This window comes from Chroicocephalus ridibundus, unplaced genomic scaffold (assembly GCF_963924245.1).
Source record: "Chroicocephalus ridibundus unplaced genomic scaffold, bChrRid1.1 SCAFFOLD_92, whole genome shotgun sequence".
NCBI classification, from domain to species: domain Eukaryota; kingdom Metazoa; phylum Chordata; class Aves; order Charadriiformes; family Laridae; genus Chroicocephalus; species Chroicocephalus ridibundus.
In genome coordinates, this window is record NW_026961708.1 from 4,587 (window position 1) to 29,905 (window position 25,319).

At 56.1% G+C, this 25,319-nt stretch overlaps 1 pseudogene; it reads right to left on the reverse strand.

Annotated features, from left to right (window-relative positions):
• Nucleotides 1–491: 491 nt before the first annotated feature.
• LOC134509605 (olfactory receptor 10AG1-like) lies at nt 492–25,105 on the reverse strand (annotated as a pseudogene).
• Nucleotides 25,106–25,319: the final 214 nt, after the last annotated feature.

Below are 25,319 nucleotides of genomic sequence, written 5' to 3' on the forward strand. Positions count from 1 at the left end.
CACCCCCCCAGATACAGTACCCTCCCTTAAATCTGCCCCCCACCCCCCTCCCCTAAATACAACCCCCCCCCCCCCCAAGCCCCTTCATCTGCGTCTCCTCGCTGGGGGGCGTCTCTTCCCCCCCGCCACCCCCGGCCTGTCCATCAGAGCCCTGCACTTCCTGGGTGGCAGCAACGGGGAGCTCGTCCCCCGCTTCGTCCCCTGCTTCTCCGCCATGGTGGACTGGGCTGGCGGCAGCTCCATCCCCGTGTCCCCGCACGACTCCTGGGACTTTGTCCTGGAGAAGATATCTTCTAGGTCAACAATGGCCTTCCGGGTCGCCTCCACGCCAAAGTACTTGACGGGCACCTCCTGGGGCACTGCAAGGTGGCTGGCCGCGTCCCCAAGGGCTTGGCTGTGGGGGACAGTAGAGGGGCTCCGGGGGACATTGCTCTCAAGGTGGCCGGCCACGTCCCTGAGGGCTTGGCTGTGGGCGACTGCAGAGGAGCTACTAGGGACGTTGCTCTCTGTCCCATAGAGGAATTCTTGCAGGATGCGGGCACCCTCCAGGAGCTCCTCCATGCTGCAATCAAGCATGAGCAGATCCTCGGGCAGCGAGAGGGAGTCGATGTCGCAGACCGGGGCGGCTTCACCGATGCCACCATGGTCACAGTCCAAGAGCCTCAGGGCCTCCTTGAGAGACCCCACGTGGGGCACAGCAAGGTGGCCGGCCACGTCCCCGAGGGCTTGGCTGTGGGGGACAGCAGAGGGGCTGGTGGGGACGTTGCTCTCCCAGGAGATGTCGCTGCTCAAGGAGGTGTCACTCTTTAGAGAGATGATGTCGTACTCTGAGATGTCCTGCTCTAAGTAAGTGATGTTCTTTGGGGAGAAGGTGAGCTCTGGGAAGATGTCGCTCTCGGAGGAGATGTCGCTCCTTGGAGAGATGTTGCTCTTTGGGGAGCTGATGGTGCTCCAGGAGATGTTGCTGCCCAGGGGTGTCTGCACGGGGGAGGCCCTGCTGGAGCTGTTGATCTCTGAAGACCATTCCTTGGTGTTCTCGAAGGCAGAGATGGATGTTGGCAGCTCAGTGGGTGCTTGGGCCACCGCTCTCCCCTCTCTGACGGTGCCACCGGGGTCCCCAGGTGTGGTGATGCTGGTGTCAGGGTCCTGGGCGACCTCCACCGCATCCAAGGTTGAACCAAAGAGCCTGAGGGGCTCTTGGAGGAGCATCTCCTCAGTCACATCAATGTTGGCACCCAGGCCGCCAGGAGCTTCATTGTCGGGGACAGCAGCGGTTCTGGGGGGGACACAGGTGCCCATGGTGACACAGCTGGCAGGGGGTAGCCCCACGGGGGTGGCCGTGCCGGAGATGTTGGTGCCTTCAGGCTGTCCCTTGAGGTGCTGGTGTCCGGGGATGGAGGTGAGCAGCAGCGTGGGGGCTGTGGGCACCGCTGTGCCCTGGTGGCCATAGGCTGGGAGCTGCGTCACTTGGGGAGGTGGGTGTTGTCCCTGGGGGGTGCCAGGGGCTGCCCAGGCCGGGAGGGTCCCGCAGCCCCCAGGGCCCCACAGGGCAGCGCCTTGTGGAGCAGCGGCGCCGTGGCCGAGGATGGCAGTGGCTTGCGCAGGCCCGTTGGTGGTGGTCCATTCGATGTGGAAGAAGCGTGGGTCGAAGCAGCAGCAGCCACACGGGGCCCTGTGCAGCCCTGTGTGGGTAGAATGGAGCCGTGCTGGGCCGGGGACACCCTCCAGGGCACCCGTCGAGCCGCCCCCCACGGCCGTCAGGGTGCTGATGGTGTCACGGTGGCAGAGGGGACAGGGGTGCCATACCTGGTGGTGGGGCCTGTGGGGCCCCCCCCACTGGGGGTGCCCAGGCTGTGGGGAAGAGCAGCTGCTGCCTGGGCGGTGGGAACAGGGTGGCTGCGCCTGGAAGAGAGACAGGAGCCATGGTCACCTCCTGCGCTGTTGGCCCCGACAGCGTCCCCAGGCTGTGGGCTGGGGTCGTTCCCTGCCTTGGGGGTAGAAGGTTTGTGGGAGCACGAAAGCCTGATGGCTCTGGGGGGCTGGGTGGGTGCGGGGGCCGCGCAGTGGGAGCCACCAGGGCGGCAGCGCCATGGTGGGTCCCCTCAGTCTCTCGGCTGCTAAGGACCCTTTGGTGTCTCCAGGATGGAATGTTGGGGCTCCCTGTGCTCCGCCCCCTCCCAACGGCCCCCCCAACAGCCCCCCCAGCTCCTGCTGGGGAGGGAAGGGGCTCAGGGGGGCTGGGTGTCCCCGGATCCCACCAGGGGCTCTGTGTGCAAGTGCTTTTTGCTTTCAACAGTATTTTTCAGGGGGCGAAAGGACCAAGTTGGTTCAGCCAAGCTTTGTGGGGACGAAGCTGCACCCGCAGCCTCCTTGTGCCACACGGCAAATGCCTCTGTGACTGTCGCCTGTGCTGCGCTGCCTGGAGTGACGCAGAGACAGGAACAAGGACCTGGAGGGTGCGAGGGAAGGTCACGCAGCATCCCTCGGTGGCACGCTCCCCTGCCCAGCCCTCCCTCAAATCCTGCTCTCGGGTCTTTTAGTCTCCTCATTGGGAAACAAGCAGCTTTGGGTCCCCCTCGGAGGGGGCTGCACTTCCCCTGGGTGCGTGACACCGGGAGGAGACGGTACCCACCGCTGCATGCTCCCAGAAAAGGCCGGGATTCTGCACAACATCCGATGACAAGATGCTGGGTCTCTTTGTGCTCTGCAGGACCCCAGGCACTGGGTTAGTTCATCCCCTCCTGGCACTGGGGAGGATTTGGCACTACCAAGGACGCCCCGGTAGGAACACAGGCCTCTCGCTCCCACTACATGAACAGCGTGTGGCGTGGGGGAGCCGGGACAACTGGCGTGAGCTGGAGGCCAGAGATCCCTCCTGGCCTGTATCCTGTTCATTAAACAGATTGCTCTCTGGTAGCGAGGCACCTCTGGCTGCAAGATCGTGTGAGACCATCTGCTGTGTAACTTGTGGCAGGGACCGATGCTGGGGGCGTGAAGGCAACTTCTAAAAAACATAAAACTTTCATTTCATTTCAGAGCGCAGCTGAACAGCCCCGTTCCTCGCCACGCATTGTCCTAACGCCTCCTCTTGACCCAACGCCACGGGAAAGGGCCTCCTCAGCCCTATCTGTAGGAATTTGCCGTGTGTTTAGGCAGGAAGGTGAAGTTGGTAGCTACGGCTCCCAGAAGCAGCTCACTAGAAGAAAGAAAACAAAACAAAGCAAAAAAAAGCCAAGGAGAGGTTTGTGTTCAGTACAATAGAGCCACTGGTACCCTGTTGCGTCGCCCTGTGGCTCTACAGCGAAGGTCATGGCAGTCAGATGTGTCAAACCAAGCCTCTACCCTCCTGAAAATTTAGTGCTGCTGCACAAAACCGCCTCCGGTGCTGAGCTTTGACCTGCTCCTGTCATGATATAATGACAGCCTGCGGAGGCATAATTTAGCCCTGACCTGAAGACGTCTGCTTTAAGGTTAAAAAGTCCTCCCAGCTAAACTTTATCCAACAGCAGCAATGAAAAAATCAACTTGTCTGGTATTAATTTGGGTTCCTCTCGTTAAGGAAGCCACGCAGGATCACAGCCCGGAGGGTCCGTCTTTGCTTTATCCCAACTTCCCATATCCACTGCAAGGTTTAATTGGTTTGATGTCACCGGATCCCAACAAGGATTTAAAATGATCCGGTTGCTAACAGACCTGGTTGCTTTAACCCTGAACCCCAGCACTGGAGGGACGCAGCCTCCCGATAAGGACAATGCCCCTATTGCTGGGCAGTCACCCAGAACCGATGCCAAAACGGGTTCTGAAGTTTGGTGACCTGAAGACCAGCCTCACCCCTGGCAATGCCATGCCGAGAGTCAGCAGGAGCCACTGAAAAGCTCCTCCCCACCTCTCGCCGTGCCTGTGCAGAGCCAAAACCCTGCCAGTGCCAGAAGGCATTAAGGGCAGATGTGGCGGTGTGCTCTTCCCTTTTTCCCCCCCCGGCTCCTGCTCAAGCCATGGCCATCAGCGGGAGTTGTGATGAGTCGCACTTGAACTGTGGGAGATGGCTGGCAACATAACCAAAACCCTGTCTGGAGTGGGAACCTGGGTATCTTGTTCCCATGAGAATATGACTGTAGGTCAATTCTCCTACTCCATAAACAGTGGACAGCCCAAGAGCCCTTTGAGCTCTCCTGCACGGCAGCGGCTGCACGACAGGATCTCCCCTTGAGTGGGGACGCTCACTTAAGGTTCTTCTCCTCGAGGCCGAGAGATTCCTTGCCGCAACAGATTCTTGGTAAGTGACTAATAGCATGCTAAACTTTGAAATCTTAGCTAAGGGATCTAAGGATTGATTGCGCATATAGAATCCTTTAGACATAAACCGTTGACCAAGTCTGGGACTAGGATTGGATCCAGCCGCAGCCAGACTCCTCTCTGAGAAGGAGTTTAGAAAGCCAGGGGCTCCTTTCTGAACCTCGGGACTCAACAGGAGGGTCTCCCTGAGAGCTTGTCTGACCCCGGCCTCTATGCAGTAAATAATCAAGTGTGCCCTGGCATCGAATCTCGTAAAACACTGTCGCATTCACTGCTAACTTTGTTAAATCACTGTTTTATGTTAATAAACATTTCACTACTCTCTTACAAGTGAAGTTATTCACTCCGCCTGCGACAGCAGATCCTAAAATGATGTTAGCCAGTTCCATTGGGATCAGATCTATCCTTCCTTAAGACTTCAGCTATTTCACCCTTTGGAACACACATTGTATTTTCAGTGCAGAGCCATTTTCTTTACAGTCAAGGAGGCTTACCTTATTTCCTGGAGGCTGCTTCAACACAGCATCACTACAACTTTCCGTAAGACATGTCAGAGAGAGAGTGGCCCAGCAGGGCACAGAACGGCACAGCAAGAGCCTGAATCTACAGCCCAAAAGCAGAAATGGAGTGTGCTCAGAGAACCCTGCTCCTGGTTAGCGTCTCCTTCAAATGAGAGTTAAGGAATAAACCTAAATTGCTTTGAAATGTTGAGTTCTTACAGCTATAAATGTCTGTTACCTGGCACTGTAAAGACTGCAGGTTACAAAGCTTCGTGCAGCCTAATGCGGGCGGGTTCCGCTTGGAAAATGACAGTTAAGAATTTGGATCCCACTCGATGTACTGGTAAAGTGGTTGCAGGCAGCTGTTGCCAGCACTGACCAAAGGGATGAGGATTGGCAAAACCAGAGAAGGCCGTAGCCATGCTCTATTTCTGCTAATCTCTGTTTCCCTGAGACACGAAATAGCAGCTGGCTGCTCCAGCTCTCCTTTTAGTTGCCTTTGAGCTTGCAAAGTCATTTCAAGCCAGTGCCTGAGGACTCGTAGGAATGGAGAAAACCAGTTTCCTGCACTGTGTTGTGTGAACTCAGAAATCGGGTAATGAAAAATGGGGAAAACGCTCAGCTCTCCTAACCTGGGGATGGGCACCGCTTCCTGCTTGGCATCTCAAGACTTGCAGCACCTCAAGACTTGCAGGGATCAAAAAAAACTCAAAGGGACTCAAAAAAAACCCCACAGCCCCTTCCCTTCCAACTTCTGCCTGCTGCCAGGGAGACACAGCTCACCATTCTTTCTGCGAGAAGCAAGGAGAGGGGTCAGCAGAACTGCTACCTTGGACTTCCGGAGGGCGGACTTTGGGCTTTTCAGGAGCCTGGTTGACAAAGTCCCCTGGGAGGCAGTCCTCCGGGGCAAAGGAGCCCAGGAAGCCTGGGTGATTTTCAAGAAGGAAGTCTTAAAGGCACAGGAGCAGGCAGTCCCCATGTGCCAGAAGACAAGCCGTCGGAGAAAAAGGCCGGCCTGGCTAAACAGGGAGCTAGTGTTGCAACTTCGGGAAAAAAAGAGGATCTATGGCCTCTGGAAGGAAGGGCAGGCCACTCAAGACGACTACAAAGAGGTAGTGAAGCTATGTAGGGAAAAAATCAGGAGGGCTAAAGCCCAGCTGGAGCTAAACCTGGCTTCTGTTGTCAAGGACAACAAAAAAAGCTTCTATAAATATATTAGCAATAGGAAGAGGACTAAGGATTATCTCTGTCCTCTAGTAGATGGGGCCGGCAACATAGTGACCAAGGATGAGGAAAAGGCTGAGGTACTTAATGAAGTCTTTGCCTCAGTCTTCAGCAGTAGGACCAGTTGTTCCCTGAGCACCCAGACCCCTGAACTAGAAGACAGGGATGGGGAGCAGACTGAAGCCCCTCTAATCCAAAGGGAAATGGTGAGGGACCTGCTTCAGCACCTGGAGGTGAACAAATCTATGGGGCCGGATGGGATCCACCCAAGGGTATTGAAAGAGCTGGCGGAGGTGCTCGCCGGGCCACTTGGTATCATTTATGAGCAGTCCTGGACAACCAGAGAGGTCCCAGCTGACTGGAGGTTAGCAAATGTGACACCCATCCACAAGAAGGGCCGGAAGGAGGATCCGGGGAACTACAGGCCAGTCAGTCTGACCTCGGTGCCTGGGAAGGTCATGGAACAGATCCTCCTCAGTGCCATTACACGGCACATGCAGGAGAACAGGGTGATCAGGCCCAGTCAGCATGGGTTTGTGAAGGGCAGGTCATGCCTATCAAACCTAATATCCTTCTATGATAAGGTGACCCACTTAGTGGATGAGGGAAAAGCTGTGGATGTTATCTACCTGGATTTTTGCAAAGCTTTTGACACCGTTTCCCACAGCATTCTCCTGGAGAAACTGGCTGCTCATGGCCTGGACAGGTGTACTCTTCGCTGGGTAAAAAACTGGCTGGATGGCCGTGCCCAGAGAGTGGTGGTAAATGGAGTTAAATCCAGTTGGTGTCCAGTCACAAGTGGTGTCCCCCAGGGTTCGGTGCTGGGGCCGGTTCTCTTTAATATCTTTATCAATGATCTGGATGAAGGGATTGAATGCACCCTCAGTAAGTTCGCAGATGACACTAAACTGGGCGGGCGTGTTGATCTGCTTGAGGGTAGGTTGGCTCTGCAGAGGGATCTGGACAGGCTGGACCGATAGGCTGAGACCAATGGTATGAGGTTCAACAAGGCCAAGTGCCGGGTCCTGCACTTGGGTCACAACAACCCCATGCAGTGCTACAGGATTGGGGCAGAATGGCTTGAAAGCAGCTCGGCAGAAAAGGACTTGGGAGTGTTGGTTGACAGCCAGCTGAATATGAGCCAGCAGTGTGCCCAGGTGGCCAAGAAGGCCAACAGCATCCTAGCCTGTATCAGGAATAGTGTGGTGAGCCGGACTAGGGAAGTGATCATCCCCCTGTACTCGGCACTGGTGAGGCCCCACCTCGAGTACTGCGTTCAGTTTTGGGCCCCTCGCTACAGGAGGGACATTGAGGTGTTGGAGCGTGTCCAGAGAAGGGCTACAAAGCTGGTGAGGGGCCTGGAGGACAAACCTTATGAAGAACGACTGAGGGAGCTGGGGTTGTTTAGCCTGGAGAAGAGGAGGCTGAGGGGAGACCTTATCACCCTCTACAACTACCTGAAAGGAGGTTGTAGAGAGATGGGGGCTGACCTCTTCTCCCTGGTGACAAGTGATAGGACGAGGGGAAACGGGTTCAAGTTACGTCAGGGGAGGTTTAGATTAGATATTAGGAGACATTTTTTCACTGAAAGGGTTATTAAACATTGGAATAGGCTGCCCAGGGAGGTGGTGGATTCACCATCTCTGGAGGTGTTTAAAAAAAGGGTAGATGGGGCACTGAGGGACATGGTTTAGAAGTGGCTCTTGTCAGGGTAGGCTAAAGGTTGGACTCGATGATCTTAAAGGTCCCTTCCAACCTCAACAATTCTATGATTCTATGATTCTATGATTCCCTGCTCCAGGATAAGCTTATTTGCCTTCTCGCTGAGGTCTAGTGCCCATAAATGGACTGGGAGCTCTGGATCAGACTGGCAGGAGCAGATCGGGTAACAGGAGATGAGGCAAAAGACAAGCATCTATTGAAGGAGGGAAAATGCGCTTCAGAACGTCTTCTTACCTTCTTGTAGACCAGGTCAATGGGACACCCGACACTGATGTCCACAAAGTCCACTTCAGTTGTCTGGTTCGGGAGCTCTGCGCATTTGGTCATCGTGTCTGGAAACGCTCCCTCCGGCTGCCAGAGGGGGACAGGCTGCATGAATTCAAGCAGCAGCTTTTCTCCTCAGAAGCGAGTTATAATTTCTTTGGTTCTCAAGATGACAGCACCCACCCGCACCCCAAAAATTACCTTCAGTGTGATGCCGTTTGAGGAGAGCCCACTGGGAGGACTGGCCCTGAAGCAGGTTTGTGCACGCAGCCGTCTCTCCACAGGTGACGTCTGCCCCAAAACGCTCGCATCGCCTTCGGAAAGGGAGGTTACCGCCCTGAAAGAGACAGCAGAGAGATGGTTTGTCAGGAGATTTGCTCTGTTCCAGATGTGGCAATGGCAAATTTGGACAAAAGGAGAGAATTATCCACCTACCGTGGTCAGCGAAGCCCAGTAGAGCTTGCCTTGGATTTCCAGCTGGAAAGCAAGAAGGATGGAGGAGCACGTCAGGAGAGCTGAAGCAGCAGTGGTTAAACAGAAGGATATTCCAGGTAGCAATTGTAGCACTTGCCTTGGCTAAACGTCAGTGGGAAACCCAGGAAATCACTGGTTTTTCTTCGAGAGCCCCAACTATTCCAAGAGAATGTATCACTTGGAGAAAAGAACCAGAAACTGGAACCGCTCCGTTTGTTTTCAGTGCTCGGCTTGGAGGAAACTCAAAGCAGTTACAGATCTAGAGGGATGCAAGACTGGCTAAAGGATGAACGCGGAGAGGGGCCAGAACTGCTCCAAGCACCCGTCGCTCCCCGGGTGATGTTGGGTGCCCCACGAAACGCTCCCAGGAAGCCGACTGCTGTAACGTGCCGCAGAAGGGCGGTGACGTACCCACTTGAGGGGACATTTTAGCACTAGCGCTTCAGGGAAGCTGAAGCTTTACTTGTCCCGCTCAGCTCATCCTGCTTCACCCTCTCCCAGGCAGCCAACGGAGCTGGTTTTGTCGGCGCAGCCCCCTGCTACGCGCTCCCTGCTGGGAGCCTGCCCTGGTGCGTCTCTCCAGTGTGCTTCCCTAGACTTCCAAATCAATGCAGCCCTGGAGGGATCACCGGGGTCCCAAATCCCCCACCCCAGAGCAGCGCAGAGCAGGGCCCCCGCACCCTACCTGCGTTACCCACAGGCACAGCCTGCTCTGCTCGTAGCGCTTGGGCTTCATACACAGCCTGCTCTTGTTCTGCCTGCGGGCCTGCTTCCGCGCCATGGGCTCCTTCTCTGCTGCTCCACCATCCTCTCGGCTTTCCCCGTCCTGACCGAGGTCCTCTGATTTCACTCGTTTGACGGGGGGCTCGCTCTGGCAGCTGCCGACCTCCTCCTCCTCCTTGACCTTCTCTTCCTCCTCCTCCTCCTCCTCCTCCTCGCCCCTGCCGCTGGGCTCGCCCCGGGCCCGCAGGTAGGCATGGAACTGCTCCTTGGAGGCGAGGAACCTACAGAAACATCCCACCCCTGTCACCCCAGCCATGGGGGGAGCGGTGTGACAGGGCCATGGGGGACAGGGGGCTGCTGGGGGGACAGCGGGGCCGGGCATGTACTGGGGGGGCAGTGCAGAGGCTTGGCATGTACCGGGAGGGGGTTATGGGGGGGCCGTACACGTAGTGGGGGGGTTATGGAGGGCCCTGGCCCCTACCAGGGGGTTATGGAAGGGCCATACCTGTACCCGGGGGGTTATGGGGAGGTCTGCGCATGTACTGTGGGGGTTGGGGGGGGGCCTGGCACGTACCGAGGGGGGTTAGGAGGGGGCCCGGGCACATACCGGGGGGCCAGAGGGGCAGGGGCCCGGGCCGTTGTGGGCCCGCACTCAGCGGGGGCCGCTGCCGCACGCGGGGATGAGGGCAGGGGCCGGGCGGGCCACGTGACGGGGGCGCGTGCGCGGGGCGGGTAGAAAAGGCCCGGCGGCGGCCAGGCTGCCTCAGAGCGGCGGCGGGGCCGGGGTTTGTGTGTGCCCGGGCCGGGGGCGGCGGCCGGGCGGGCTGTGTGAGGGGTCGCAGCGCCGCTGAGGTCAGTGTCCGTCCGGCTGTGGGAGGCTCTGAGCGCTCTGCGGGGGAGCAGGGCCTGTGGGCTGGGGGCGGCCCTCAGGAAGGGCCTGGCCGTGGGGGCAGGACCCCCGGGGGAGGGGCTGTCCGTGTGGGGAGGGGCGGCGCGGGGCGGCCAGTGTGTGGGCCTTGCACCGGGGAGAGGTGTCGTCCCGTGTTGTGGCTCCTGAGGGCCTGTGTTTTGGGGCACCTCCTGGGTGCTGACCTGTGAGGCGTTGGGGATGAGCAGCAGCTGCTGTGCCGGGGGAGCAGGGCTCATCCTGGCTCGAGGGACAGAACAACCCCCCTAGAGGCCCCCATCTGGTGACCTCTGAGGGGTTCTGTGCTTTGGGGCTTTGGCTCTTCTGCCTCCTGCTGGCTGTCAGCTGGAGAAGGTGGAGCTCTCTGCAGAGATGCAGGGCGCTTGGTGTGGGCTTTTTTAATGGGGGGTTTTTTGAAGCAGTAAATGCAAGGCCTGGTTGCTCAGGGCTCAGCCGTCTCCCATTGCACAGAGGTGTAAATCTGCTTGAAGCTGTCCCGTGGGCAGAATTCTGTTGGTGCTGCTCCGGCAACAGGGTTTTCCACATTACCCTTTGGAAGGATTTTCAAGCTCAGCCCAGCAGAGGTGTGAGAGGGCTTTGTGTTTCGGCTGCTGGTGGCCCATGGGAGGAACTGTTTTTTGCTCCTCCTTTGCTGAGGGCATTGTGCCTTCTTCCTGCTGTGGGCAGGCTGCAGGATGGATGGAGGAGCCATGGGACAAAGCCCCCTGTTCTCTGGCATGGGCTGTAGCCAGCACAAAGCTCACTGCAGATGTTTGGTGCTGCCACACGTTCCTGGTGGGTGTATGAAGGAGGCTGTGCTGCTAATGCAGCGAGCAAGGGCTGGTGCTCATGAGAGTGGCCGGAGTGCAAAGTCTGTCCTTGTGTTTGGTGTGTGGGTGGGAGTTCAGACTGAAAGACAGAGTGATGTGACAAGTGTGGGGTGCTTGGTGTGAGATGGCACTCGCTGACCTCTGCTTCCTCCCCTCTACCTGCTCCATCTTCCCCATGTGTTTGGGACCCTGGTTGCAGCCTCTCCAGCTCCATAGTCATGGAATCGGGTCATACGGAGGTTGGAAGCGTGTCCAGGGGAGCGAGGAGCTGTGAATCCTGTGTTGCGGCTGCCTGAGCTGGAAGGCTTTCATGGGCGAGTACAGTGCTTGGATTGCCAGAGCTGTCGCTTCAACATCCTTCAGCAGCACTAAAGCAGCTTTGAAGAAAACCACTAGCCAAGAACTCGCTGGGAAAGGCCAAGTCAGGAGAAAAGGAAAGGCTGATTGCAGGAGAGTGTGATGTGTATACAGGGAGAAGTAAGTCAGAAAAAGTTGAGCTGCTTGAACGTCCAAGTTAAACAAGGGACAGGTATGAATGAAAATACCCTTTCAGCGGGGCTGTGGCACCTGGTGGGCGCCCATTCCCGCTGACCCCCCCCGTGCTCCCTCCCCTCCCACACAGGCACGGAGCGGGGCTGGAGAAAGAGCTTTTAATGGAAGAACACAAGAGAAAATGTCCTAACAAAGCCACTCTAAGCCCCCCTCCCCTAAACACATCCCTCCCCCCACCCCCCCAAATACACGCTGGTCCTCTAAACACATCCCTCCCCGTGCCCCCCAGGTACACTGCCCGCTACAACTTGTAATGGAAAAACAGGAGAGAAAAGGCCCTATCGAAGCTACTCTAAGCCCCCCACCCCTAAACACATCCCCCCATCTCTCAAAATGCATTACCCCACCTCCAAATGCACCACCCTCCCCCAAACACACCACCCCCCCAGATACAATCCCCTCCCTTAAATCTGCCCCCCTCCCCTAAATACAACCCTCCCCCACATCCCAACTGCACCCCCCCTCTGCCCCCCATCATCTCTGTCTCCTCACTGGGGTGGTCTCTTCCCCCCTGCCACCCCCGGGCAGCCTGCCAGAGCCCTGCGCTTGCTGGGTGGTGGCGATGGGGGGCTCGGCCCCCGCTTTGTCCCCCGCTTCTCCGCCACGGTGGGCTGGGCCGGCGGTAGCTCCATCCCCACGTCCCCGCACAGTTCCTGGGACTCTGTCCCATAGAGGGATTCTTCTAGGATGCGGATGGCCTCCAGGGTCTCCTCCATGCTGTAGTACTCAAAAGGCACCTTCTGGGGCACTGCAAGGTGGCCGTCCTTGTCCCCGAGGGCTTGGCTGTGGGGGACAGCAGAGGCGCTGCTGGGGACATCTTTCTCCCAGGAGATGTCACTCTCGCAGGGGTTGTCGCTGCTCCAGAAGGTGTCACTCTTTAGGGAGATGATGTTGCGGTCTGAGCTGTTGTCTTCTGAGGAGATGTCGCTTTTTGGGGAGAAATTGTGCTCTGGGGAGGTGTCGCTCTTGGAGGAGGTGTTGCGCTCTGCGGAGATGTGGCGCCCCGAGGAGGTGTCACTCTTTGGAGAGATGTTGTGCCCGGAGATGTCACTCTCAAAGGAGATGTTGAATGCCTCTGGGGAGATGTTGTGCCCCGAGGAGATGTCACTCTTTGGAGAGATGTTGCGCCCTGTGGAGATTTCACCCTCAAAGGAGATGTTGCTCTCTGGGGACATGTCACGCTCTAAGGAGATGTCGCTCTTTGGGGAGGTGTTGCTCTTTGGGGAGATGTTGAACGCTGAGATGATGTTGCTTTTTGGGGAGATGTCACGCTCTGAGGAGGTGTCGCTTTCTGAGGAGATGTTGCTGCCCAGGGCTGTCTGTGTGGGGGAGGCCCTGCTGGAGCCGTTGGTCACTGAAGAGCATTCCTCGGTGTTTTCAGAGGCAGGGATGGAGGTTGGCAGCTGGGTGGGTGCTGGGGCCACCGCTCTCCCCTCTCTGCTGGCGCCACTGCGTTCCCCAGGTGTGGGGACAGCGGTGTCAGGGTTCTGGCCGACCTGCACTGCGTCTGGGGAGGAACCAAAGAGCCTGAGGGCGTCTTGCAGGAGCATCTCCTCGGTCACTTCACTGTTGGCATCCAGGTCGATAGGAGCTTCTTTGTGGGGGGCTGCAATGGGTCAGGAGGAGACGCAGGTGCCCGTGGGGATGCGGCTGGCAGTGGGTGTGTGCACAGGTATGGCCGTGCCGGAGCTGTTGGTGCCTGCAGGCTGTCCCTTGAGGTGCTGGCATCCGGGGATGGAGGTTAGGAGCAGCGTGGGGGCTGCGGGCACCGCTGTGCCCTGGTGGCCGTAGTCTGGGAGCTGCGTCATGTGGGGCAGTGGGTGTATTCCCTGGGGGGTGCCAGGGGCTGCCCAGGCCGGGAGGGTCCCGCAGCCCCTGGGGCCCCACAGGGCAGCGCCTGGTGGAGCAGCGGTGCCATGCTGAGGGTGGCGGTGGCCAGTGCAGATACATTGTTGACCGTCCGCTCGATGTGGACGAAGCGTGGGTCGACGCTGTAGCCACCGCGTGGGGCCCTGTACAGCCCTGTGTGGGTAGAATGGAGCCGTGCTGGGCCGTGGGCACCCCCCGGGGCGCCCGCCGAACCGCCCCCCATGGCCATCAGGGCGCTGATGGTGTCAGGGTGGCAGAGGGGACAGGGGTGCCATACCTGGTGGTGGGACCTGTGGGGCTGCCCCCACTGGGGGCGCCCAGGCTGCAGGGAATGGCTGCTGCTGCCCGGGCAGTGGGAACAGGGTGGCTGCGCCTGGAAGAGAGACAGGAGCCACGGTCACTTCCTGCGCTCTTGGCCCCGACAGCGTCCCCGGGCTGTGGGTCGGGGTCGTTCCCTGCCTTGGGGGTAGAAGGTTTGTGGGAGCACAAAAGCCTGATGGCTCTGGGGGGCCGGGGGTGTGCGGGGGCCGCGCAGTGGGCGCCACCGAGGTGGCAGCGCCATGGTGGGTCCCCTCAGTCTCTCGGCTGCTAAGGACTCTTTGGCGTCTCCAGGATGGAATGTTGGGGCTCCCTGTGCTCCGCCCCCTCCCAACGGCCCCCCCAACAGCCCCCCCAGCTCCTGCTGGGGAGGGAAGGGGCTCGGGGGGGCTGAGGGCCTGCAGCCCCTACGGGCAGCTACCGGGGGCTGTGGGTGCAAGTGCCTTTGGCTGGAGCCTTGGTGCGTTCCCAGAGCTGGGGTGTCCTTAGGGTGAGTGGGGCTCGGTGGGGTGGTCCCACAGCTGCGGGGCTGCGCTGGAGGTGCTGGGCTGTATCAGGGGGGTGGCAGGGCAAGGGTGGAGGGGTCGCACTGTACCCAAGGGAGAGGTTTGATGGTCCAGCCACGATGGTGCAGTGGGGGTCTGCGACCCATCGCCCAGCCAGGATGCCGGCACTGAGGCCGTGAGTCTCTGAATCTCTAGGGGATGAGGAGACACCTCTGTGTCAGGAGCTCTTCTCCTTATGGCAGATTTCGTCTTCCCAGACAGCATCTGGGAAGCCCCTGGTGCTGTGAGGAGCAGGGCTGGGCAGTTCCTGCAGTTTGTGGGAGATGGGAACTTCTTGTCGGCAGCGCTCGAGGGGCCATCGAGGAAAGATGCCCTGCGAGACATGGTGGTTGTGAGCGGAGAAGGACTCGTGGGAGACGGGAAGGTCTTGGCTGCAGCCATCATGAAATGGTTGAGTTTCAAATTGTCAGAAAAAGGGCGGGCAGAGTTGCTCCCCTGGATTTTGGGAGCTGAATGCCCCATTAGGAAGGTTGCTGGTGATCCGAAAGTGAGAGGTGCTGTTGAGTCTGTTGAGGGCCAAGAGGCCTTGCAGAAGGCTCTAGATGGCTTGGAGCGTTGGGCAATCCTGGCGGCGTGAAATTGAACCAGTCCAAGTGCCGCGTTCTGCAGGTGGGAGGGAGGGAGTAACGGCGGCACCAGTGGGAATGGGGAGGGGGCGTCTGGGGAGCAGCCCTGCAGAAAGGGGTGTGGGGGTGGTGAGCAGCTCAGGAGGAGCCAGCAGCGTCCCCTGGCACCAAGAGGGGACCAAGAGGGCAAGCGCATCGTGGGGGGCATCAAAGACAGTAGAAGCAGGCGGCCAAGGGAGGGGATTGTCGTGCTGTGTTCAGCGCTGGCGCGGCTTCACCTGGAGCACTGTGTGCGGTGCTGGGCAGCCCTGCAGTTAACTCGTGGTCAGCCCTGCAGTTTGGGTTCTGGTCTTTCTCTTCCCTTTTCTTCCTTGTCTGGCGCAGAGCAGCTCCCCGCGGCCCCCGGGAGCTGCGGGCAGTGGCGGTGCAGCTGCTGCAGGGGACGGGAGTTTTGGGTGCAGGAGGGTGCTCGGGGCGGGGGGTTGGGAGGCCGGACACGGAGCAGCAGCGGTGCCGGGAGCTGCGCCGGGCCCGGCCGAGGCCAAGGGGACTGCGCCCGCCCGGGGCCCGCAGCGGCGCCCCCCAGCGCTGGGGGTGCCGCGGCGGGGACCGGGGCCTCCCCCCTCACCTTCTGTGCACCGTACCTGCAGAGGGGCGGCTGCTGCCCGAAGGCGCCCTTGGCTGCGTTGGCCCCGGGCTGTGGAACTGGGAGGGGGAACGGGCAATAAAGAGCTGGGGTTTCCAGGCACTTTTGGCCCCTGCCGTCATTTCTTTGTTTATTTCTTTCCTTATTTCCCCCATCCCCAGCTGCTGTCAGGGCTGCCCAAGGCGCAGGCCGAGGAGGGGAGGAGGGTCCCTGCCTGGCCGGCAGTTCACCCCTGGCCGTTGTGGGGGTGATTTGGGGTGATTGGGCAGCGCAGGGAGGCAAAGCCGGGCTGTGGAGCCGCGGACGGGGGTGATTGTGCCGAGGCTTTGGGGGCTTTGCCCCGAGGCCTGTCCCCGCGGGAGGGGACGCTGGCCGGGGTCCAGCCGAAGGCCTGGCAGCCCTTGTGGTCGTGTGTGTCCATCCCCTCCCGCTCGCCAAGGTCTGTCCTTGTCCCGGGGGCTCCGTGCTGCTTTCTGCGTGGGGCCGTGTCCGTGGGTCCGGCGGGGACCCGTCTGTCCTGGCTGCCCCTGGGGAAGGGGACAGGGGAGTCCCCCCCCCGCCACTGTCACCCCACTGGCTTTGACTCGGGCCTGGGGGCGGCTCGGTGCCCTTCGGGGTCCCATGTGGGACTGTGGCACCTGGGGGGGGCCGATTCCCGCTGTCCCCCACACTCCCTCCCCTCCCAGACAGGCACGGAGCGGGGCTGGAGAAACAACTTTTAATGGAAAAACACGAGAGAAAAGGTCCTATCGAAGCTACCCTAACCCCCCCTCCCCTAAACATATCCCTCCCCCAAATACACTGTCCACCACAACCTTTAACGGAAAAACACAGCAGAAAAGGTCCTGTCGAAGCTTCTCTAACCCCCCCTCCCCTAAACTCACTCCCCGCATCTCTCAAAATACACTACCCCACCTTTAAATGTACCCCCCTCCCCTAAACACACCCACCTCCCCAAACACACTGCCCGCTACAAGTTTTAATGGAAAAACACGAGAGAAAAGGTCCTATCGAAGGTACTCTAACCCCCCCTCCCCTAAACATGTCCCTCTCCCCACCCCCGCCAAACACCCCCCCCCCCCCCCCCCCCCCCCCCAATACAGTCCCCTCCCTTAAATCTGCCCCCTGTGAGAAACAAGTTCCGGTCTGAATGAAATAGGCTCAGGCAGCATCCTCTGTGAAGCACATTTTTATTCACGTTCTTGCAAGAGCGGGTGACCTAGCAAGTAGGCACACTTCCAGTTCTTGAAACACACCTTTTTATTCCCTAATCCCGGCCGAATTTTTCCCTCCCCTGTTTCCCATTGGTTGGGTACTCCAGGGTTCACAGTCTGTCCGAGGCGCCTAAAATTCTTCCCACATGTCCTGCCTCTGTTTACTTCTCTTTATGCTACACCTAAAGGGATTATCTGACTAGTTTATTTCTTTCCTTTTTGGTAAAAGATTGCTCAATGTCATTACCCCTGGTTAAATGTTTGACTCCCCTTCTAGACACTAATCCAGGAGGAATCAGTTTGTCCTTCTGTCTGTGTGATAAGAGATGTTCTACAAGCCTTTGCTGGAGCCTCTTTGTCTTAGTCATTCCCTTATCATGTCACCTCTGATGGAAACGGCTTTTCTCCTCTGCAAAAGCAATACCTGCCTTTCTTACACTTACTGTTAAACAAGCATGTACTTTTGGATTACTAGACTGGATTTTCGACTATTACTGGGGTAGTTATTCTAAATCAATGTCAGCCACATACACTATTTCAACTAATTCCCATGAATCAAAAGTACTTACTTTGGCAAAAAGAATTTGCTCTCCCAAGATGCATACAGCTTCTATAACTCTGGCACGCTTCTATAACTCCGGCACGCTATCCTCTGTGATACTCGATGCATTGATTAGGAATACACTCCCGAACTGCAAATTAGCAGTTCACAGAATCACAGACTGGCAGGGGTTGGAAGGGGCCCTCTGGAGATCATCTCCTCCAATCCCTGGCCAGAGCAGGGTCACCCAGAGCAGGTGGCACAGGAACGCGTCCAGGCGGGTTTGGGATGTTTCCAGAGTTGGAGACTCCCCCACCTCTCTGGGCAGCCTGTGACTAGGTGAAGGAGTTCCTCTACCTGGGCACACCTCCCACAGGTCTGCTCACCACTACCATTCAACACCGGCGCAAGAGCAGGGCACACCCTGCAGCCTGACACCCGGGTGGCAGCATGTTCCCACGCAAGCTCTGTCTGAGTGGCCACATCGGAGCTGCTCGGTGCAGAGCTCAGGGGTAGCATGGCCTTCTGCCGAGTTCTTACCATGACGTCCTGGTCAGGTCGAGAGGTTTCCAGTGACTTACTGTTCAAAGAGCTGCGTCCTGTACGCCCGCTCTCGCCGCGGTGACACCCACCAGCTGCCTGCGTGCTGGGTGTGCAGCGGCCGGCCGCTGCGCTCCGGGACAGTCCGTTTAGAACTGCCGCGTGTGTCGTTGTCTGCACCCCCGCCGCGTCAGCAGACCGCCCCCGAGCTGCCGGTTCCGGCACGAGGCAGCCGCTTTTCCCAGCCACGAAAGCCCTCAAAAGAGCCTTTTTGCCGGCCTTACCTGCCGCAGTCCCCTTCCCCAGTGAGGCCTTACCTGTACTGGAGCTGGTCTCCTCGGCGATTATGGTACGACACCTCCCAGGCTCTGAAGTATGGACGAGGAGGCAATGAGACCCCAGTGCTGGAAGGATAACTTGACTCCTCGTAGGCATCAGTGTCAGAGACAACAGCCATAGCCCAAGACATGAAGAGGTTGACTCTGTTAGGGGCCTTTCAGCTTTGCCACATCGCTGTGTCATCTCCACCACAGGCTGTCCTACGGTGTCCCATCACCTCTGCCTCTTTCCCTGCAGGCTGCAGTCATCCACCCGGCTGCCCCACCTTGCTGTCACCTTCCTTTGCTGAGATCTCTCCATCCTCCCTGGCTCTTCCCTGAAACACAAAGCCTTGGGCTGATCCAGACTCTTTCTGGGTGGCGTGTTGCACCACAGCACTGCCCTTGGAATGACATTTCTTTCTCCTGGTGTCCAGTCTGCACCTCCCCAGCTGTACATTGGGGCATTATTTCTTTCTCATGCTGTTTTCCACTACAAAGGAAAGCTCCACCGGCTCCACCAGCAGCCCTCAAGCACACTCAGGCTACTCCTGTACTGTCCTCAGTCTCTGCACCACTGAGCCCAGGGCCCTCAGCCTCTCGAGTCCTGCCGGCCACGTTATTCCTGATACAGGCCAGGATGCTATTGTCCTTCTCAGCCACGCTGGGCATGCTGCTGGCTCACATCCAGCCAGCTGTCAACTGACACCCCCAGGTCCTTTTTTGCCAGGCAGCTCTCCAGACACTCCTCCCCCAGCCTGTATCGCTGCATGGGGTTGTTGTGACCCAGGTGCGGGACCTGGCACTTGGCCTTGAGGAACCTCGTACCATTGGCCTCGGCCCATCGGTACAGCCTGCCCAGATCTGCCTCTGGAGCCATCCTACCCTCAAGCAGGTCGACAATCCCACCCAACTTGGTGTTGTCTGCAAACTTACTGAGGGTGCACTCAATCCCCTCGTCCAAATCATTGATAAAGACATTAAAGAGAACTGGCCCGATACCGAGCCCTGGGGAACACCACTTGTGACCAGCTGCCAACTGGATTGAATTCCATTCACCACCACTCGTTGGGCCTGGCCATCGCCCTGGTTTTTACCCAGCAAAGCGTACACCTGTCCAAGCCATGGGCAGCCAGTTTCTCCAGGAGAATGCTGTGGGAAACAGTGTCAAAGGCTTTACTAGCCTCCAGGGAAACAACATCCACAGCCTTTCCTTCATCCACCAAGCGGGTCACCCTGACATGGAAGGAGATCAGGTTTGTCAGGCAGGACCTGCCTTTCATGAACCCATGCTGACTGGGCCTGATCACCTGGTTGTCCTTCATGTGCCACATAATGGCACTCAGCATGATCTGTTCCATGACCTTCCCAGGCACTGAGGTCAGACCGACAGGCCTGTACTTCCCCAAATCTTCCTTCCGTCCTTTCTTGTGGATGGGCATCACATTTTCTAACCTCCAGTCAACTGGGACCTCCCCGGTTCACCAGGATTGCTGGTAAATGATGGAAAGTGGCTCGGTGAGTACTTCTGCCAGCTCCTTCAGTACCCTCGCGTGGAGGCCACCTAGCCCCATAGACTTGTGTATGTCTAGCTGTTGGAGCAGGTCCCTCACCATCTCCCTTTGGATTATGGCGGCTTCATTCTGCTCCCTGCCCTTATCTACAAGCTCAGGGGTCTGGGTACTCAGGGAACAACCCACTCTACTACTAAAGGAGGAGTCAAAGAAGGCACTAAGTACCTCAACCTTTTCCTCATCCTTTGTCACTATGTTACTGCCTTCATCGGATAAAGGATGGAGATTCTCCCGAGTCCTCCTTTTGTTACTGGTGTGTTTATAGGAACTTTTCTTATTGTTCTTAACATCCAAATTCAGCTTAAGTTCTAGTTGGGCTTTAGCCTGTCTAATTTTCTCCCTACATAGCCTTACAACATCCTTGTAGCCTTCCTGAGTGGCCTTCTTCCAAAGACCATAAACTCTCCTTTTTTCCCTGTGTTGTAACCGTATCTCTCTGTTCAGCCAGGCTGTCTTTTTTCCCTGATGTCTCATTTTACATCACATGGGGACAGCCTGCTCCTGCACTTTTAAGACTTTCGTCTTGAAAAATGTCCAGCCTTCCTGGACTCCTTTGCCCTTCAGGACTGCCTGCCAAGTGGCTCTGTCAAGCAGCCTCCTGGAAAGACCAAAGTCTGCCCTCTGGAAGTCCATGGTGGCAGTTCTGCTGACCACCCTCCTTGCTCCTCTGAGAATTGAAAATAATTTCATGGTCACTGTGCCCAAGATGGCCTCCAGCTGTCACCTCCCCCACAAGTCTTTCTCCATTTACAAACAACAGGTCCAGCAGGGCTCTTTCCCTTGTCAGCTCCCTCACCAGCTGTGTCAGGAAGCTCTCTGCAACGCACTCCAGGAACTTCCTAGGCTGTTCCCTCTCAGCCGTATTGTGCTCCCAGCTGATATCAGGTAGGTTGAAGTCTCCCACCAGGGCAAGGGCCAGCGATCATGAGATTTCTCCCAGCTGCTTGTACGGTATTTCATCCACCTCTGCATCCTGGTTGGGCAGTGTATAACAGACTCCCACCATGATATCTGTCTTATTGGCCCCCCCCCTGATTCTCACCCATAAACACTCAACCCTATTGTCACCATCATTAAGCTCCAGACATTCCTAACACTCCCTCACATACAAAGCCACCCCACCTCCTCTCCTTCCTTGCCTGTCCCTTCTGAAGAGTCTGTAGCCATCTAATGCAGCACTCTGGTTGTGCGACTCATCCCACCACGTTTCTGTGATGGCGACTACATCATAGTTTTCCTGCTGCACAATGGCTTCCAGCTCCTCCTGTTTGTTGCCCATGCTGCGTGCATTAGTGTAGACGTGTTATGTTTTCAGAAAACCCAGAACAATTTCTTGTCATTTAGACAACTATTCTATCACCCAGTGACCCCTCCCCACACAGAAAGGGGAATCAGGGAAAGCAAGGAAACATGAGGGTTGAAATATAAATAGATTTAATAGGATAAGACTAAATAATTAACAATAATGTTAAAGCACCAGTATTCATCCCAATACTAATATAAGATGTACAAGAATTATACTCAGCCAATTCTATCAGTAGGAAGCTGTGCACTCCCAGCAGGGGAGAGTAAATGTCGGACACTGCAAGAGCAACGGCTTCAGGAGGGAGGGAAGGGCTCAGGGGTCCGGCACCAGGGCAAGGACTTTCTCTAGACCACAGCCATCAAGGGAGAGAGAAACGACGCAGCAAACTTTCTCATTTGTATCGAATGTGACGTTCATGGTATGAAATAATCCTGTTGGCCAGCCTGGGTCAAATGCCCAGGCCTCGCTCCTCCTCGTACCTGCACCTGCCAAGGCTTGAAAACACCGAGGCCTTGAATCCCACGTAGCCTAGCTGGCTATAAAGCAAATATTTTCACGAATTCAGACACTAGAATCTTCTAAGAGTGACGTTTTCCCAGACATTAGAAGATAACTTAGTCCTGTGTTGCTCAACCCAGGACAAGAAGCACTTCAGCTGGGCTACTGGTCCTGCCACCTTTTTGCTGGAAGAAGGCTTGACTTCTACCTGACCATTCCCAGGCGCAGCCATAGTTTCTAAGCCATCAAAGACCCTTGCCTCTCTGGTGCTGGATTCATCCCCTTTTCCCTTCAAATCTAGTTTAAAGCCCATTTGATGAGCCCTGCCAACTCCTGTGCAAGGATCCTTTTCCCCTTTTGAGACAGGCGTACCCCATCTGTCTCGAGCAGGCCTGGTGTCGTGTAAACCATCCCGTGATCAAAAAAAACAAAGTCCTGCCAGTGGCACCAGGCTCAGAGCCAAGTATTGATCTTCCAGCTCTTCCTGTTGCTTTCCTCATCCTTCCCTGTGACTGGGAGGACCGAGGAGAACATGACTTGCAGTCCTGACCCTTTAACCAGTCATCCCAAGGCCCAGAAGTCTCTCTTGATCGCACTTGTGTTTCTTGTTAACAGATCATCTCTGCCTGTCTGAAAAATTAGTAGTAGGTAATAATCTGAGGGTCTTACCAGGGAGGGAAGTTTTCTTTTTATATCTTTAACCTGGGCCCCAGGGAGGCAGCAGACTTCCCTGAGAAGTGGGTCAGTTCTGCATATTGGGCCTTCCGTTCCCTTCCTTGTAGGGAGTCACCTACAACAATGACCGGTCTTTTTTCCTTAACTGAAGATGTTTTGATGGGAGGTGTAGCCTGATTTAACTTTGGTGACACCTCTGTGGACACTGAATTATCTTCCTCGTCATGATTGAGTTCCCCTTGCAGAGCCTCATACTTATCTTTAAGGGTACCTGGGAAGGTGGGGGAGTTAGTGGGGAGACACGCCTGCTTCGCCGGGCAGAAACATGTTCCTACAGCCCCCTCTCCTCTAAGTTACCTTGTTCGGCTAGGCGGAGAGAGGACAGGGAATTGTCTGTCCACCATGTGGACTTGTGTACGTTCCGGTTCCTCAGGTGGCGGAATGCTCGGTGTTAATCTGCCTTTGACCCTGATCTGTGCGTTCTTGGCTCCAGACCTGGAATCCAGTTCCTGTCCGTCATTGAGTCCAGTCTGGGCCCTCCCCAGTGCCTGACAGTGACATCATCCTGGGAGCTTGATACAGTTTTCTATATATTGTATCTATTTCATTATTTCCTTTTTATTTTATTACGAGTATTTCATTAAAGTAGATTATTTCCTTCTAAACTCATAAATCTCTTTCTTTCCTTCCTCTCCTCAGAGTGAGAGCTGGGGGAGAGCATCTGTCGTCCGTCATTGGCCAACTCGGCCTAAACCAGGACAATACGGAAACACACTTCAGTGCTGCATATGCATTTGGCCTAAAAACCCCCACTGGGCTAGTTTTTCAGAGACAGTTTCAGAGTGGCAAAGCAGATTCAGCACATAAATGCTTATTTTTGCTGGGGTAGAGTTGATTTTCTTCACAGTAGCTGGTATGGGGCTGTGTTTTGGATTTGTGCTGGAAACAGCGTTGATAAGACAGGGATGTTTCCATTATTGCTGAGCAGGGCTTACACAGCACCATAGCCTTTTCTGCTCCTCACACCACCCCACCAGCAAGTAGGCTGGGAGTGCACGAGAAGTTGGGAGGGGACACAGCTGGGACAGTGGACCCCGACCAAAGGGATATCCCGTACCACGTAGCATCATGCTCAACCATATAAATCTGGGGGAAGAAGAAGGAAGGGAGGGATGTTTGGAGTTACGGCGTTTTGTCTTCCCAAGTAACCATTACGTGGTATGGAGCCCTGCCTTCCTGGAGGTGGCCGAACACCTGCCTGCCGATGGGAAGTACTGAATTAATTCCTTGTTTTGCTTCGCTTAAGTGTGCGGCTTTTGCTTTACCAATTAAATTGCTTGATCTCAGCCCCGGAGTTTGCTCACTTTTACCCTTCTGATTCTCTCTCCCATCCCACTGGCGGGAAGTGAGTGAGTGACTGTGTAGTGCTTAGTTGCTGGCTGGTGTTAAACCACAACAAACAGAAACTCCACCATTCTCTGGGACCCCATTCCGGTGCTGGACTGTCCTCCTGGTGACCTTTTTATCTTTTATTTTTATGTCAGGTTAGTCAAGAATTACACAACTCAGAGCAAGACATCATAGCAGGGGGAGATGCTTTGAAGCCCTTCATATGTTTGAACACTTTTAAGGTGATTCCATGCAGGGATGCTGTAGAAGATAGCCCATGGGGTCTTGCAAGCGATTTCTCAAACATGAGGCTGGTCGTCTCTTCACCACTTGTCTCACTTTCTGGGCATCAGTGGCTACTGACCATGCTTTGACTATTTCCCTTTAACATTATTTGGTCAGACACAGCTTGAAGTAGCTGTTTGAATTAAATTACTCAGAGGCGCTGAAGATGCTTTAGAGTACAAAGATATCAAGGTGGGACGCGACATAGGAGGAATGCCTCAGGACACCTTTCCCCTTCTTGAGGAGGATGAAAGCCAGGCCGGACACATGGTTTTGTTTCAGCAGATATGAGATGCCTTTCTTCAGGCAACCATGTAGCCCAGTGGGACTTCTTTGGGACTATTTGAGAGGATTTTACGTACTCTGTAGTACCACTTTGTCCGTAGGAGTCTCTTCAAGGCAATTCTCACTTCCTTATTCCTCAGGCTATAGATGACAGGGTTAAACACTGGGGTAAAAATTGTGTAAAACAGGGCAAGGTATTTGTCGGTGTCTACGGAATCCCTTGACCGTTGCTTTAAGTAGACGACTGTGGCCGAGCCATAGAAGAGTGTCACCACCGCGAGGTGTGAGGAACAGGTGGAAAAGGCTTTGTGTCTGCCCAGAACTGAAGGTATTTTCAGAATTGCCCTGATAATTTTAATGTAAGAAATAACTATTAAGGAGAAGGGAAAGATTGCAAATACCAGGATGATGGTGTACAGTGTCACTTGGTTCCAGAATGAGTCTGCACAGGCCAGCTCCAGCAGAGGGGGGACATCACAAAAAAAGCGATGAAGGTCATGGGATGCACAGAGGGCAAAGTGAACACCTGGTAGGTCTGTCCTACTTGCACTGGTACGACAGCCACCCATGACCCCACCACCGGTCTGATGCAGAGACCCCTCCTCATGATGAGGGGGTAGTGCAGGGGGTCACAGATGGCTATGTAGCGGTCATAGGCCATGACAGCCAGAAGAAGGCACTTGATGCTGCCCAGCAACACCAGGAAATACAGCTGGGCAGCATAGCCAAGGAAGGAGGTCCTGCCATCCTCCAGCAGGAAAACCACCAGCATTTTTGGCAGAGTGACTGATGTGTAGCAGATCTCCAGGAAGGACAAGTTCCTCGGGAAGAAATACATGGGGCTGTGGAGGCTTGAGTCCACCACTGTGATGAGTGCAATCAGGCTGTTCTCTGTGAGGACCATGAGGTAGATGACCAGGAATGCTGTGAAGCACAAGCCCTGCAGGCTGGAGTGGTCAGAAAATCCCAGAAGAATGAATCCAGATCCACCGGTGTGATTCTCCAGGCCTTTTCTTTGGGGCATTTTTCCTGCACAGAGCAATTCAAACAACAGGCTCTCAGAGGATGCTGGTGGCCTGTCCACCATCACATACACTTCAAGCCTAGAGAAAGACTACAAACATCAGCATACACGCCATTGCAGGATTAGGAGAGCTCGACCAAGATAGGCATGAATGTTTGGAAATCTAACGTGGGTCGCTTGCGGAGGGGAGGTTTGTAAAGAGAGAGAACAGAGT